Here is a 14,430-nt window from a genome sequence, read left to right as displayed (position 1 = left end):
AGGTTAAATGCAATCTTTCTCAGAATAGCCTTCCAGGCTACACATTCGGTCTGTCCCGCCAAGGAGAGCCAGTCTTTTCTGTGGCAACGCACTGCCTTTTTGCACTCAGTGGAGAGGATCTGCAGAGCAGTGTAAAGGTGAGACCACTGCCAACCCACAGAGCAGACAGAGAAAATAAGGATGCATTAACAATTTGGTACTGCTGACAGGTATTGACACTGTCAGGATTTTCCACTGTGGCTTTTTTGTGGGTTGATTTTGCGACTGCAGAAGCTCAAAGTGACAGAACTTCTCTTGCATAGCACCTAAGTTGTTCTTGTCAGCTTTACATAAACATGAATTAGATTGCTGAGGGAACAAACCAAAATTCATAAACAAAATGTAAGGCAGATATGTACTTCCTCTATAAATCTAGAAGATTTTCTCAAGTATTTTATTAGGCACATTTAAAATAAGATGTAAAAAAGAAATAATGAACATTTTAGAAGCAAAATTCAAGCTACTTTTCAAGCTGTCTGGCTCAAATACGGCATTTACTGTCTGAATAGCAGCTAACACAATGGGATCCTTGATATGACTGGCCTTCTGTCCTGTCTGTATTACATGCGTAATAACAAACTGCAAAAGAAGTTTTCCACCAAAAATAGTATTACTGAACATGAAAATATTTAAATGCATACCCACAAATCTACTTTAGGTGAAAAATTTTGATACTGCTAAGTGAACCTGCAAAAGGGAGAGCTTCCTTTGAAATTTGGGCTTCTTGTTTTTTAAAGTTCTCATTACAACATGAGAAGTCTGTTCTGTCTTCATAGATTTCATTGCAGGGAATAGCACTGTTATTGTCCAATTAGTGTGAAAAGAGAAGATCAGCTGTAAAAACAGGTCAGTTAAAAATTTACAAACTGTTCCACAACTCCAAATATGTTGTTTAACTAATCACGTGCAATGGGTAATTCTAATTGTCTCTGTGTATCCGAATCCATAGCACTTCATAAGCCTGAGCTTGGGATGACAGAATTTCAAAAAAATCTGTTATTGGCTTATATAAGTTATTGTAGGAAATGTAATAAACTCTTTCTATAAAGCATTGTACATCTTAACTAGACCACAGTAGGAGTGTAACAAAAGGGATCTGAGACTTTTCAAAATATGATTTCTATTCTACAGCTCCCTGTCCACATTAGGCCAGCTGAGTGTGAGCAAGCTAACGTCTCCACAGACCAAGCATAACTCCACAAAAACACAAGCCGCCAATTGCAAAAGTTGCTTCTATTTACACTGAGATGCAACTTTTATTTACCTGAGATGAAAAGCCAGTTCCATGAGATCAAGAGTGCAGAACAAGAGGCTAAAGGGAAGTGTAGCCTATTTTACAAAGCATCAAAGAAGGCTTAAAACAGCTGTTCTGCATTTAACAGCACTGCAGTTTAAAGGCCTGGTAGCTTGTGAAATTTCAGGATTAGATGCAAACCTAATCTCGCTTTTCACGACCAGCACAGTGAAAAGGTATCCTTTTCACAGCAGGGCTGTTGTGTTGGACCATCCAGTTTTAATAAGAAAAACCAAGAGGGCAGAGGGAAATTCTGACTTCTAAAGGGGGAAAACTTGTCTCTATCAAGTTTTAGTTGGTGTTTCAAAATTAATTGTTTTGACAGTTCTCAGAAGTTACTAATATGAGGAAGTGTTGGTGGGCACAGTATGGGGAAAATAATCAGACTTTTCTGTTTAATGCCATGTACAAAGTTCCTCCAACAGATAACATGACTTTTGTTTACAACCGTGTGCTGTCAGTACAATTCTATATTAGATGGGCAGATAATTGAAGTCAATATAAATTTTTATGTTCTACTACAAAAAAAATATTTAATATGCTGAATAAATGCAGACTTTTTTTTTTAAGGAATTAAGTTCAGTAAGTTTGTCCTATCATGTAACTAGCTATAAAGGATGCCTCTAGACAAAAAAGCTGCCACTTACAATTTGTTTCGAATGAGATAGATAAAATTTTATTCTAGTCTACCCTACTTCTTTATAATGAATAAAATTTAGACATGTGAATGATAACCTAATACTTTACCTGAAATATAATAATAGTAAATTCTGATGAATTAAAACCAATTTCTGTAGAAATTGAAGTAGAAGCAGTGTACTGCTGAGATAACTACAAAGCATTACTGTTGTAACTTAGTAAATCACAGGTGTTAGGTTCAGTCTGCACAACCGATGGGCCTGTGGAAACAACTTCATACTCATAAAGCAGAGTTGCTTTTTATTAACATGATACAAAATGAATTATTCTTTTTCTGTAAATGGTTAGGAAAAGTTTGAAATGCTATGGATTTTCTGCTCTGTCTTCAGTATAGGTAATAATTTGTGAGGGGTTATGGTTTTGTTTTGTTTCCGTCTTTCAATTTGCATCATTTTAAATTGAAGGCAAGCAAGGTAGAATGCCAGGTCCTGTTTGCGTCTGTATTTCATTGTGGGGAGGTAGGACAGAAGTGTTGCAGGGTTATTTTCCTAATGATGTGATAAATGGTGAATGAATGGAGAAATTAGTCCAGTCACATACATATAGGCCATATTTTGATCTGCAGCACTGGCTGGGAGGCAGTTCTGCAGTCCCAGGAGTGGCAGGATTCATATGCAGCCTCCACAGCTTACTTTGTCTTTCCTTGGTGGCACATAAAATCTTGGCATTTGGGCCCCAACAGCACTTGCCAGACCACCTTTGACCACGATACTAAACAATTCTTTATGGCTTTTCTTTTTTGTTGTTCTGCCACCTAGGCTAAATTCAGTCAGCTCAGGATTTGTGGTAAAACCGAGAAGATCAAGACTAGTAGCAAGATCTACAAAGACAAGTTCAGACTCAGCCAGGAGAAAACATGATACAGTTATCGTTTTTTTCCCAACATCTCTTAAAAGATCACAGGAACAGGTTTCAAAAGCAGGTCTTTAGGGAATTTGCAGTCCTGCACCCAAGAGTTCTCTGGCAACATCCAATTATAAAATAAGGCATACACAAGGTTTAAACATATATAACAGTCTGCTGTATACATGTAGGTTTGCTTTACCTACAGTCACTATCACCCAGTCAATAATTTAGAGTCGTTGATGTACAGCACTGCAGAAGAGCAAGTTAAACCAGACATGCAGCAGACTGTTGATGTAATCTTCTAGACCATTCCCAGTTTGTCACCAGTGTCATCACCACATAAATAGATCTAGCTGCCTTGGCTTCAATATGATGACATAAATTCAATGAACATGAACAAAATAGCTAATTCGTATTGTACTATGAAAATGTACAGCATTGCATATTGGATAAAAGTGACTATAATACCAGCTACATTATTTACGTATTATGGAGAATTACTTCATCATTCACACAGGTCTGCTTCATGATAGCAATGAATCAGTTGACTGATAAAGGCAACAATACTGAAGAATTACATGATCTTTTGGCCTACTGACTCAGTCAAGAAAATGACACAGATTGGAAAACGTGTTGCACTCTCTCAGTGTTTCTCTCCACTTCACATAAGCTTTGGTTAGTGTGTTCACTATTGCCATTTATGACTAAAAAGAATTAAGAATAGAAATCAGAGCAGAGCAAAGTCTTGAAGGCATTAGGTTTATGCGACAGTGCTGCAAGTTACAGATGACTGAATAGACTCTTTAATTTTCCTAAGATAGTTTCAAAACAATGAGTTTGCCATTTGCAAGTCAAGCCATTTGTTTACCCTCCTCTCTTCTTCATTCTCAGATGGTGGGCAACTGCGGTTTTATTTTGCACAAAGTTCTTTTGCTCGTATTCATCCATAATCATCAACAAAATAATTTAATATATGTAGGCGACTATAATGACAGTAAATGCTGTGTAGGAGGGATAATATATGCTTCATTGTCAATGCTTGCATGCTGAATTAAGTACTCTATTCTGGTCAAATGCTAATACATTCTATGAGCACTTTTCCATATACACACGTATAAAACGTGGCATAACAAAAAGGTGATAGGAATAATATATTGAAATAATCTTATATGCATGAGTTTAAAGAACCAGTGTTTTTCTGTAGCGTGTTGCTTGGCATTGGCACTGAAATGATCTGCATGAAAATGCTATTCATGATAGCTTCGCTTCCACCTTAAATACAGTACACTAGTCAGGACAAAAGTAGCATCAAATCTGAACTGTAAGTGATGTATTCTTTTTTAAATGAAATTTGCTACAGCTCATTGCTCTGCTGCCACTAAAAATTATATAACATCTTACACTTTGATGAAAAATTAGGTGAGGCAGAAAACCAGTAAAAAATAAATTTCTACAGATCCTTCAAATTTACAGAAGCTTAGACCTCAGCAGCACTTGTCTCTCAAGAAAGGTCTTAAAAACAATGGCAACCCCTGAGCCTAACTGTATTTTGTTTGTATGTTGTTATGCTGGTGTTCAGTATTGGACCACGGGACAAAATAGTCATTGCAATAATCTGATTCATATGGAAGACAAAACCCATAGCACTTGTGAATACTTCTTATTTGAACCTTTTATTGGCTTCAGCACCAGTAATGAAGGGTCAAGCTAGAAAAAGGCTGTTAACTTCCAGTGGAAATGGGAGCATCAAGTGCCTTGTGGTTTCAACCTGGAATAATACTTCTGATTGCTGAAGCAATGCAGTAGAGATGCAGTGGTCTCTACAAATTATAGGCAGACGTCAACTGTTTTGAAAGCATTTACTATTGTGAAGGGCTGTCCCCTTATCAGAATCTAGGGGTTAGGGGAATAGCAGTGGAATAGGTCATTTCTCTTCAGTCAGCAGAAACATGTGCAATCAAGCACAGACACCAGGGACTGGACTGTCAAAGAAATCAGAGTGCCCCAAACTGGCTGACTTTTCTTGGTATGTGTTTGCCATCTTCCTGAGACACAGGCTAAAGTTTACAAAGCAAGCAAACTTTGCAAAAAGCAAAAAAATAATAATAATAAATGCAGAGTTCAAAATAACACCACGATGCTGCACAATGGCAAAGGGATAGTGCTGTCTTAATTTAATGGGCTGTCTGCTAACACTGTGTTCTCTCAATAAAGGATGTATGTGCTGGCCTGCCAGAACATGGTCTGAGGTGAGAGAAACACGGCTAGGCTTGGACTAGTGCTAGTGAAGATCGGGTCAGACACGCTTCACACTTTTTTCTGTTTGCAGGAGTAGCAACATGTGCCTTTTATCCATTACCAGCCCGCTGGCCATAGCCCTCTTGCTTCAGGAAATTGCTCAGCGTGCTGACACATTGAGTGCCTTCATGTTACCCAGCTGTCTTCAGTCTGGGCAAGCATCAGCCTTTAGCGGTTTAGCTAGGACTGAAGGAAAACTTTAGCAGAGTTAATGATAGTTCTTTCAGTATTATCATTTTCTATCCAGTCAAAAGAATGCTGAATGCAGGACCGACAGTCATACTAAACACGGCTCAGACCGATCAGCTTTATTATTTATTCAGTTCTTTTAGATCAGTGGTTGTAAGATAGATTGCTTCTCATTATAGATTCAGGCTTTTCAATTAAAATATATTAATGCACTGAATTGGGAGTATATGTATTCCGTACAATCAAATTCAGTTCCACATGAAATAAAATGTTAGCAGTGTTAGCTTGATTCAGCCAAATGTTTCTGTGGTTTCTATACTGCACAGTCCCTTGCACCATTGCACATCTTAATAGGATACTGCAGTGCAGAACACGGGTGAATGTGTTCCTTGATTTTAATAAGTATTGCCTTGTCTTTGATAGCTTGTAGCTATTGATTATTCCTCTTCTCTGATATACTTTTGATTTTTCTCTTCTATTTTACATTGCAGTAACTGGGAAACCTAGAGATACAATATCATATCAAGTCCTGAGTAAAAACGCCCCAGGTACTAATGCATCTAGTTTATATTTTAATTACTATACTAATATGGTGGGGATTTTAAAGAGCAGTAAACAGCAGTGCCCTGAATAATGTCTTGGTTCTGAGCCACCTGTTCTTTATTCCACAAATATATTTTCATTAGTGATCCTGAGCAAAAGGTTTAGCACATTATCATATGATAAGGTAATTTAAAAGAACGCATCCTGCACCACAAAGGTTAGAATTAAAAAGACAACATGACAATAACATGTGAATGATACTACACATATTAGAGCTAAAACCGATTAAGAAAACTGAAGCACTTCCAGACAAGTAATGTAATTGGGTTTTTAAGGCAACCTATTAAAAATTATGAATCAGTTCTGGCTTTGTGCACAGCCATGAGCAGTGAAATTGGAATAAATAAAATAATCTTGCTGCATTAATATCTTGTTCTAAAAACATATCTATAGATACATCCAATATGCTCAGTTGATTGCTAGGTGAGGACCTTGACATAAAATCCAGATTTTGTTTAAAATCTTTCCCGGTCTAGAAAAAGAAATGAGTCAAGATAGAGATTCTGAACCTAAAAACATTAAGGGAAAGGAGATCTTTTCTTTTCATGATTTATTCCAGTAAGTAATGGACTTACTGGACTGCCCAGGTGAATAAAGGTCATAAAGTCTATCAGCAGGATGAAGTTTATTGCAGGGTGAAGTATATATACCAAATCAAGGTTTTCGTTCATCTAAAAGATACAGCATAGTAAAACTTTTACTAAAAATATGTTAAAAATAAAATGGGTCAGTTATTCAGGTATATCTGAGCTACATTTGTTACAGCCGAGGTTGGCAAGTACCTGCTTTTTCCACTCCCAACCCATTTGTTTTTCTTCCCCATTACACAAGACCCGCTCAGGGCTCTCTCATGCATGCCCACTGAGATAAATCAAAGCAGCAGTTCATAGATGACTTAGAGTGACCCTTAAGTCACAGAGGTCAGTGGTGAGAAATGGTGAGGTTTTCTCAGGAGCCTTACGCCGCAGGCATTTCACTGCAAAGGGGAGAAGGTCCCATTCACAGGAAGAGAGAACCTGTATTTTGTGAAGCACCTGTGGGTCCCTAATGCCTGACACAAGCACTCGCGGGGGACTGAGCTCTCCAACCCTAAGAAATCTGTGACAGCTGAAATTTGTTGCTAGCGCCTTTGGCAGGAAGAGTTGGAGGTGTCAAAGAAACTTGTAGTCTTATTTTGAAGAGGGTAATTAGAGCAACAGTAAGAAATGGAGGTGCTGATACTATTGGAAATACAACGGCAGTGTCATGGAACACATCTCTGAGGGGATGAGGCTGTAAATCAGAACTTTACACTATATGAATTAGGTGATGTTTACAGAATGGAGAAAATAAAGCTCCATTTTTCTTCCTGCTCATTTCAAGCAGCTCTCTCTCTGTAACACCATGGAGAGCTAAAATGGGCATTAGCAATCTATGCCTTCAACAGCTGTCAATGGAGCTGTTTTATGCAATACAAAGATTTGGCTCGTTCGTTTAAAAACCAAAAAACAAAATAAACTGAAAACCTCTCTCTGCATAGGACCAGTTTTAATGTGTTGATGGATTTCCATAGATCACATGGCTAACGCCCAAATAATGACACCTCTGACTATTTCAAGGGTGCTTACCCTTAATTGTGAACTTTTGCTTTACTTACAGAGTATGTCAAGCTTAATTACATGTTTTTCTAATATCTCTTTGTCAATAAAATGAACCAAATGCAAATCCACTAGACATAAAAATTAATGTTTCACTAGTGAGATTTGGAAATGGAAAGCAACTACAGTGTAGATTTGCAAAATGTTTGGGGATACTTTTTGAATGAGGAACTGAGGTCCATCATAGTCCATAGACGTAACTGGTCATGGAAACCTAACAAATAATGTGAATCAGAGATGGCCTTGAATTATCTCATTTGTTTCAGAACTAGCTCTCTTTTCAATCTAATGTCAATACTTAATGTTTGAACTTTGGTGGGCTGGTTTGCCAATTATCATCAGTGTCTTTTGTGAAGCAACTTATCTATGCTTTTAAAGCACAATTATAAAGCTGTTTTAGCAGACAGGATGTATGCTACATTTTTATATGCTGAAAATAAGTACATAAAAATATAAGACTTTTATTGGTAGCATATTTTTAGGGAAGAGTATAAAATATCCATTAGAAATCATGTTAACATCATTGGTCATTATGACAAGAGGGAAAAGCTTTCCTAGAGATTTGATTTCTTTTTTTCTTCTTAATGGGTACTACTCTTTTACCATCATCAGTAGACAATGTTGTCTATTAACATTTACTCAATAGTTATCATTTTTATATTTCCTCATAACCATAACAGTTCAAATAATGTTGCTCCATTCTTCTGTCTTTCCTTTAATAAATATGGATTATGATCTACCATCTAAGAAACCCCTGCTCTCACTGACATTGCAAAAGCCACCTAATTCATATACCATATTCAAGAAAAACTATGTTTAAACATGATCAAATATGGCTTTAGAAAATAGTTGTTTCTCAACTTTTCTTCAACAAAAAATCCAGTATTTTGAGGGCCCTCATGTAGATGGATCCTCTGATGTATTTGTACAATGTAGCCCCTCCCCAAGAAAAATATATCCATGCCTACAGTGGACTCAGCTGAACACGGTTTCTTCTAAGGACACAGCCACAAGACAAGAGATATATAACAAGAGGCCCAAGCATACCCATTTAATGCTTAGATATTCTATATAATTTGCACCCCATGTGCAGTGCAAAATCAATTACAGTGAAACACCATATTTAAATATGATATCAATCCAACTGTGCTATGACAGTTTGATTTGACCTTTTAGAAGGGAATCCAGTAGGAACCAGCCTAGACATTTTCAATTAAAACTGTAGTGGCAAATTAGTGAAAGGGATCTGATTTATATTTAACTGAGAAAAAGAAAGAGCAGACTGGATGAGTTCCATTAGAGACAGACTAAAGCTCATTTCTAGGACCAGAGGATGACACTATAAAGCCACTATTACCCACTTAATTCTTTTTTTTCTTATAGAGCAGATCTAATACATCAGAATATACTATACTTTGTACTACACCCAGGGCCCAGAATGTTGTCATACCTTTTAACCTTATTTGCATAAAGGGTTAGGATATGAAGCCAATATTCAGAAAGCTAATCTCTTAGTTTTTAAAAGCTTAAAAGAGCTTCACAGATAAAGCCCAATATCTTTGCTTTCAAGCACTAGCTCTTAATTACATGGCTCTGAAAACAAGATCAAAGTGAATTTACAAGCAAAGTTACTTTCTGTTGTTGATGTTGATCTTTCAAAAAATTAAGACAATGGATAATGGAATTGACATAGGTTACAAAGCTGAAGCATATTTCAAGCCATGTGCACAAGCTTCATCATTTAAATACATTCTCTTGAGGTGCATTTATGATAAATAATTTGTTTATCATAACAAGTCTTAAATTTTAAGCTAATGGATGAATTTATTATATATGCTGACTTTGGTCTTCAGTCTCTTGAGTCCCATACATATGTGGCCTTTGTTTTGGCACATTCAAAACATTTGACCTTTACACTGCATGAGTTTGTTATTTAATTATAAGATGGTACAAGCTGGACTGCAAAATGGAATCACTCAGTAGTAAAACCTGCATGCAATGTCATGTTGCACACTGTGAGATTTGGCAAGTATTACACAGTAGGACTCCTCTTGTATTTGGAAAATCACTCAGCTGAATTACAGCTTTTGATGGCAAAGCTACTTAAAGGCAAATAAGGAGTATTAAGGAGCATGGAGGGAAAGCCTAGCAATATTCATCAGTTCAGAACATAAAGCTTCTATGTCAACTGCTAACAGCTCAAGTAAATGTTTGCATAACAGTTCACTTACATAAATCAAATTACTGCTAGACAATTATTTCTATTTTGTAATGTGATGACTTCTCTGCAAATAATGAAAGATGAAAGGACAGGTGGGATTCAATATCCTCTCTGGTGACGCATTTCTGCTGTGTCAGTGGACAGTAGCAAAACAAGCAGCATTGCTATTTTACTCTCTTAGGGATATATGGATTGTAGATTACAGCTTTCACCATGTGATTACTTGCAGGCAAAAGAGAAGGGTTTTCTGGTGTTCATATTTGATACACTGTTAGGACACTCCTTGGCATACTGAAAGAGGAAGTCTTTAACTTTCCTATTCATGCACCTTAGGCTGTGAAAGTCCCAGGTGGAAGAACCTGAGTAAATGCAAATGAAAATAGTGTTTCATGGATTGAGCCTTAAAAAAAAAAGAACACATGGGAAAAATTCAGTATGGGGAAAGTTTGAGTCTCACCCCTTTGCTTTTATGTGTGACCCACTTACATAACGCTGCCTTTGAAAATCTGTGGTGAGGGAGCCTTATTACACAAAGTTGACACATAAAAACAAATGTTTTTAACATTTAACAAATTTTTTTGTTTGTTAGTTTTAATATTGCAAATGTTAAAAAAAACCATTTGCAGAAGACCAGTGTTCCCTTTATTGCACAAAAATAACGGTGAAACATCAGTGTTATTTAGCAAGTATAAAACTGTCCTTTCATAAAGAGTATTTTTAATGCAATTGTCGGGTTTGACATGTATGACATAAGATCTAATGACCCACAATAACCAAATGCTTTTATTACAGCAAATAGAAAAACAAAAATGAGTGGATTTAATGAAAGTACAAATCTCTTTATCCTAAGACCAGAAGGAAGGAAGATCCAACTTTGGGGAGTTTACATAGGAAATTATGAACCACATGGCAGAGTTGCCCTAGAAAGCACCATCATGTTTTCTTAGTACAGCTCTTCTTCTGTAGATCTGTATATAATGTACATAGCCTCTGGATTTTCTGTGAAAAAGCAGATTTTGCCATTGTTGTGTCAATGAAGACTTCACCATGACAGGTTGTGTCACCTTTCAGCTAGGAGGCTAGACATGTGTTTTTGTGCAGCAAGGCTTTTTACCTGGCAGAATATTCCTGATGCCCAGCTAAGTTACTTTGCAGAGCTGCTCTATAATGATATATGCATGTACAGAGGTGCTATATACAATAGATTTACAATACACGCCACATTCTGCTATAGCTTCAGTTTTGCAGTCATGTAACCTTATTGGTTTAAATGAAGTAAACCAAGCTGAGGGTAGTATAACAGAAAGCAGAATTAGGCCCTGTGTATTAACTTAAGAATTTCCATAATGCATTCATGGTAAATACTGGACTTCCCTTCTCATTTCCACTCTAAAGAAAGTGAGGTAGAACCATTACATACGAATATGTAAATAAAAGAAAAAACAAACTATGAACAGAGGTGTTTGAATTTTAGACATTTGCACAGTAAAATAGACAAGTTAATACTTACAAAATGTGTTTCCTACAATCAACCTTACTGAATGAAATACATACTAGTAATCCAAAGAAAGGAAACATGCACTGCATGTTCATATACTCAGACACAAAAAATGAATATAAAAAACTTCAGATATAACTATATGTATAAAAGATATTCCATACACATACCTTAAACATAAAAAAAAATATCATTTTTATATTGTGCTCAAAAGATTACACTTAATTTAGATTAGGCAAATTTGTTCTGATTATATTAATGATTAGACAGAATAAAAATCAGTCATGACAACCTCTTTTTTAATGAATTTCAGAATTTTAAAATATTAAAAAGGAGGTATTTGCAGATATCAGCAAATAATGCTGTATTTTATTCCAGACCAAATAAAGTAGCATATTGATAAAAGAAAAGCCAACTTCTGCCCTTATTTGTGCATGGGCAGCTTTTTTACAAATAAATTGTTGCCTAAATTGTGTAATAAATATAAGAATAATACTCTCTGAGTACAACTTAGAAGTGTTCCTATATAGTGTGCCACTCACATAATTTCAGAAGCAGATTTCACATTATGGATGATACCCATCACATCTTTCTCTATCTTCTGCTGATGAAATTTCTGCTTTGAGTTCGATGCACAGTATCTGTGTCAAAAGATCAGATATTGTATTTGTTTGTTTTCTAGCAGCTTGCTTAGAGCTGATAACAGTATAAGCCAAGTGAATCCAAGGAAAAATACTTCTTTACAGTACACTGGTCACCCTTGCACCATTGCAAAAAATGTTCCCCTTACAAGTGTGAACCCAACTGCATCAAATTCTGCTTAAATATCATCAATCAGCAGCACAGAAAGCACTTTCCTAAAGCTCCTATAGGGATGGATTGAATGAAACCAGACAGTGTATATTGGCTAAAGCAGCAACCAGGTCAGTGCATTTTTCAAATACCAAATCCAACACTAAAATCACATTCCCATTGTGTACGCACATCCCTTAGTCTGACAAATTCACCATGTCAATCCTTGATTACAATAAGGATTTCATTTTAAAGCAGTATTGCAGCATTATGGTGTGAAACCATATATAATATAAAAACACCGCAGGCTGCATTTCCTCTGTCTGAATGACCATTAGCCACAGAGAAGATAAAGCCATTATAATACAGTAAACAGATCACTTGTATAATGAGAGATGATTGAATTACTTTTCCCTATGTTCATACTCCTTCTGTTAAGGATTGTATTTTATTCCAGAATCAGGTTGTGGACTGTACATTGTGTTACAATTAGAAAATAATACTAATATATATATATATTTCTCTTTTTTATTCATTTCTAAATAAATCATCTCAAGATAACAGTGATATGGTGGGAAATTTAGTTTTTAAAAAGTGGTTTACAGTAACTACATTAAACGGATGCCTTATTTATGAGGATTGAAGGATTTTTTTGAAGAGAAACAATCCCCTACTCCAAAGGTAACTGAAAAAATCTTAGCAGGGGATATTCTCCCTGGAGATGAGCTAAGGTGGGAAGGGTGTTTCTGTGTAAAGCCAGCCTGACAGCAAGATGGTAACAACCTGTGCAAAATGAGAAGCTGATGTCTGAAAGGCGCCTTGAGATATCGAGCTTGGGTTAATGTTTACTGGAACCTAGACCTAGCCTGACTCCTCTGAAACCTCAGGCACACTAGGATGGGCCCAAGCCTGGGAATTACTCAGCACCTCCAAGTCCCTGTTTTACTTCCATAGGAGTTGTGGGGGCTCAGCATCCACAAGGTTGCTCTTGGGAAGTGGCGGTTCCTTTCAGGAGGGATTCAAGCAAAGAAATAACAGTATATAAACAATGCTACAGTACATATTGTATCTGTCTCAGTAATCAGGCAGATCTTACTATTTGCAATTAAAAAAAAAAGCCTCTAAAAAAAAAAAAAAGGACATTTTCCACTCGGTAACTTCCTTGTAACCTTACTACTGTACAATGCATAGGAAGAAAATCACTCTTCCATAACTCGTCAGAAAAAAGTATACCTAAGTTAACAACAGAACTTCTCCCAAGATTAAAATACAGCGAAAATTTTTTCCATTTTTTTTAAATTAGTTTAACCTGAAGTTAACGGAGTGTCTAATTCTTTCCAAATCTCAGTAACAGCCTGTAGGGATCAGTGTATTTATTTCCTGCATCTGTTCTCCAAATTAAATCAGAAAATGTTTATAAAAGAATGGTTCTCAGTAGTCCCTGGGGAAGCTCTTATGGAAACGTTACATTATAGAGATGCTTGCTGCTAGTGATCTTTGTATTGCAGCATGGTTGGAATCTTTCTTCATGGAACTTTTTTTTTTTTTTCCTCCTTTTGTATTGTACTAATTGTAAGGGAAATATAACACCACTGCAGGGTTAAAATCTGGCTCCACTGAAGTCAATGGCAAGACTTCCATTTATTTCAATGGATCAAAGATTTCATTTTAGATCTTTATTGTGCTGTCAGAATACTGAGCAGACTGTGTGTCTCCAAGGTACACAGAGTATCAGATGATCAGCCTTGGCGTTATATTGCAAAATTATTTGCATTTGCTCTAGTATTAAGAACATTGAGGATTTTTTAATTGCACATATGAACACAATGGAAGAGTCAGTGTGCCATTAATACAAAGTTGATGTTTAACACTTACTATAAAGTACCGTGTGGAACTATGATCAAATCTGACAAGTCCAAACTTTAAACCATGTACAGCATTTTATGATGCATGTAGTATTTTTAGTAGCAACAGACTATGACATTTGAGGGCTGCAGCCTAGTAGGATATACCAGTGTTTCTCGCTTCTATGTAATATTTTGTATGGGTTTAGAGAAGATGGCCTCTGTTGTGCATTGTTTGTGAAATGTTTCTTATCCCAGAGAGGTGTATGATGTAAAATACGTCAGTGAAAAGTGTATATTTTATGTGAGAGGAAAATACATTTTAATAAAGGTAAAGCTTTGTTAGCTGTAAAAATGGCAACTGTTCAAGTGTACAGTAACTTCTTACTAATGTATGAAAATCTGTGATATTTTTGATTTGATTGTATTTGTATTGCCCAAATAAAACATTTTGGCTGTATTGTTCCTAA

General features: G+C 36.2%; 1 protein-coding gene across 1 annotated transcript in view; it reads left to right on the top strand.

Moving 5' to 3' along the window:
• Positions 1 to 14,430, top strand: part of NEGR1 (neuronal growth regulator 1) — a 307,368-nt gene extending 292,938 nt beyond the window's left edge. Inside the window, exon 7 of the mRNA XM_064516359.1 lies at positions 1 to 14,430. This exon is cut by the window's left edge and continues 18,041 nt beyond it. The gene's annotated coding sequence lies outside the window, so the exon portion shown is untranslated.

This window comes from Dromaius novaehollandiae, chromosome 8 (genome assembly GCF_036370855.1).
Source record: "Dromaius novaehollandiae isolate bDroNov1 chromosome 8, bDroNov1.hap1, whole genome shotgun sequence".
Lineage (NCBI taxonomy): Eukaryota > Metazoa > Chordata > Aves > Casuariiformes > Dromaiidae > Dromaius > Dromaius novaehollandiae.
This window is presented reverse-complemented; position numbering and strand designations above follow the sequence as displayed.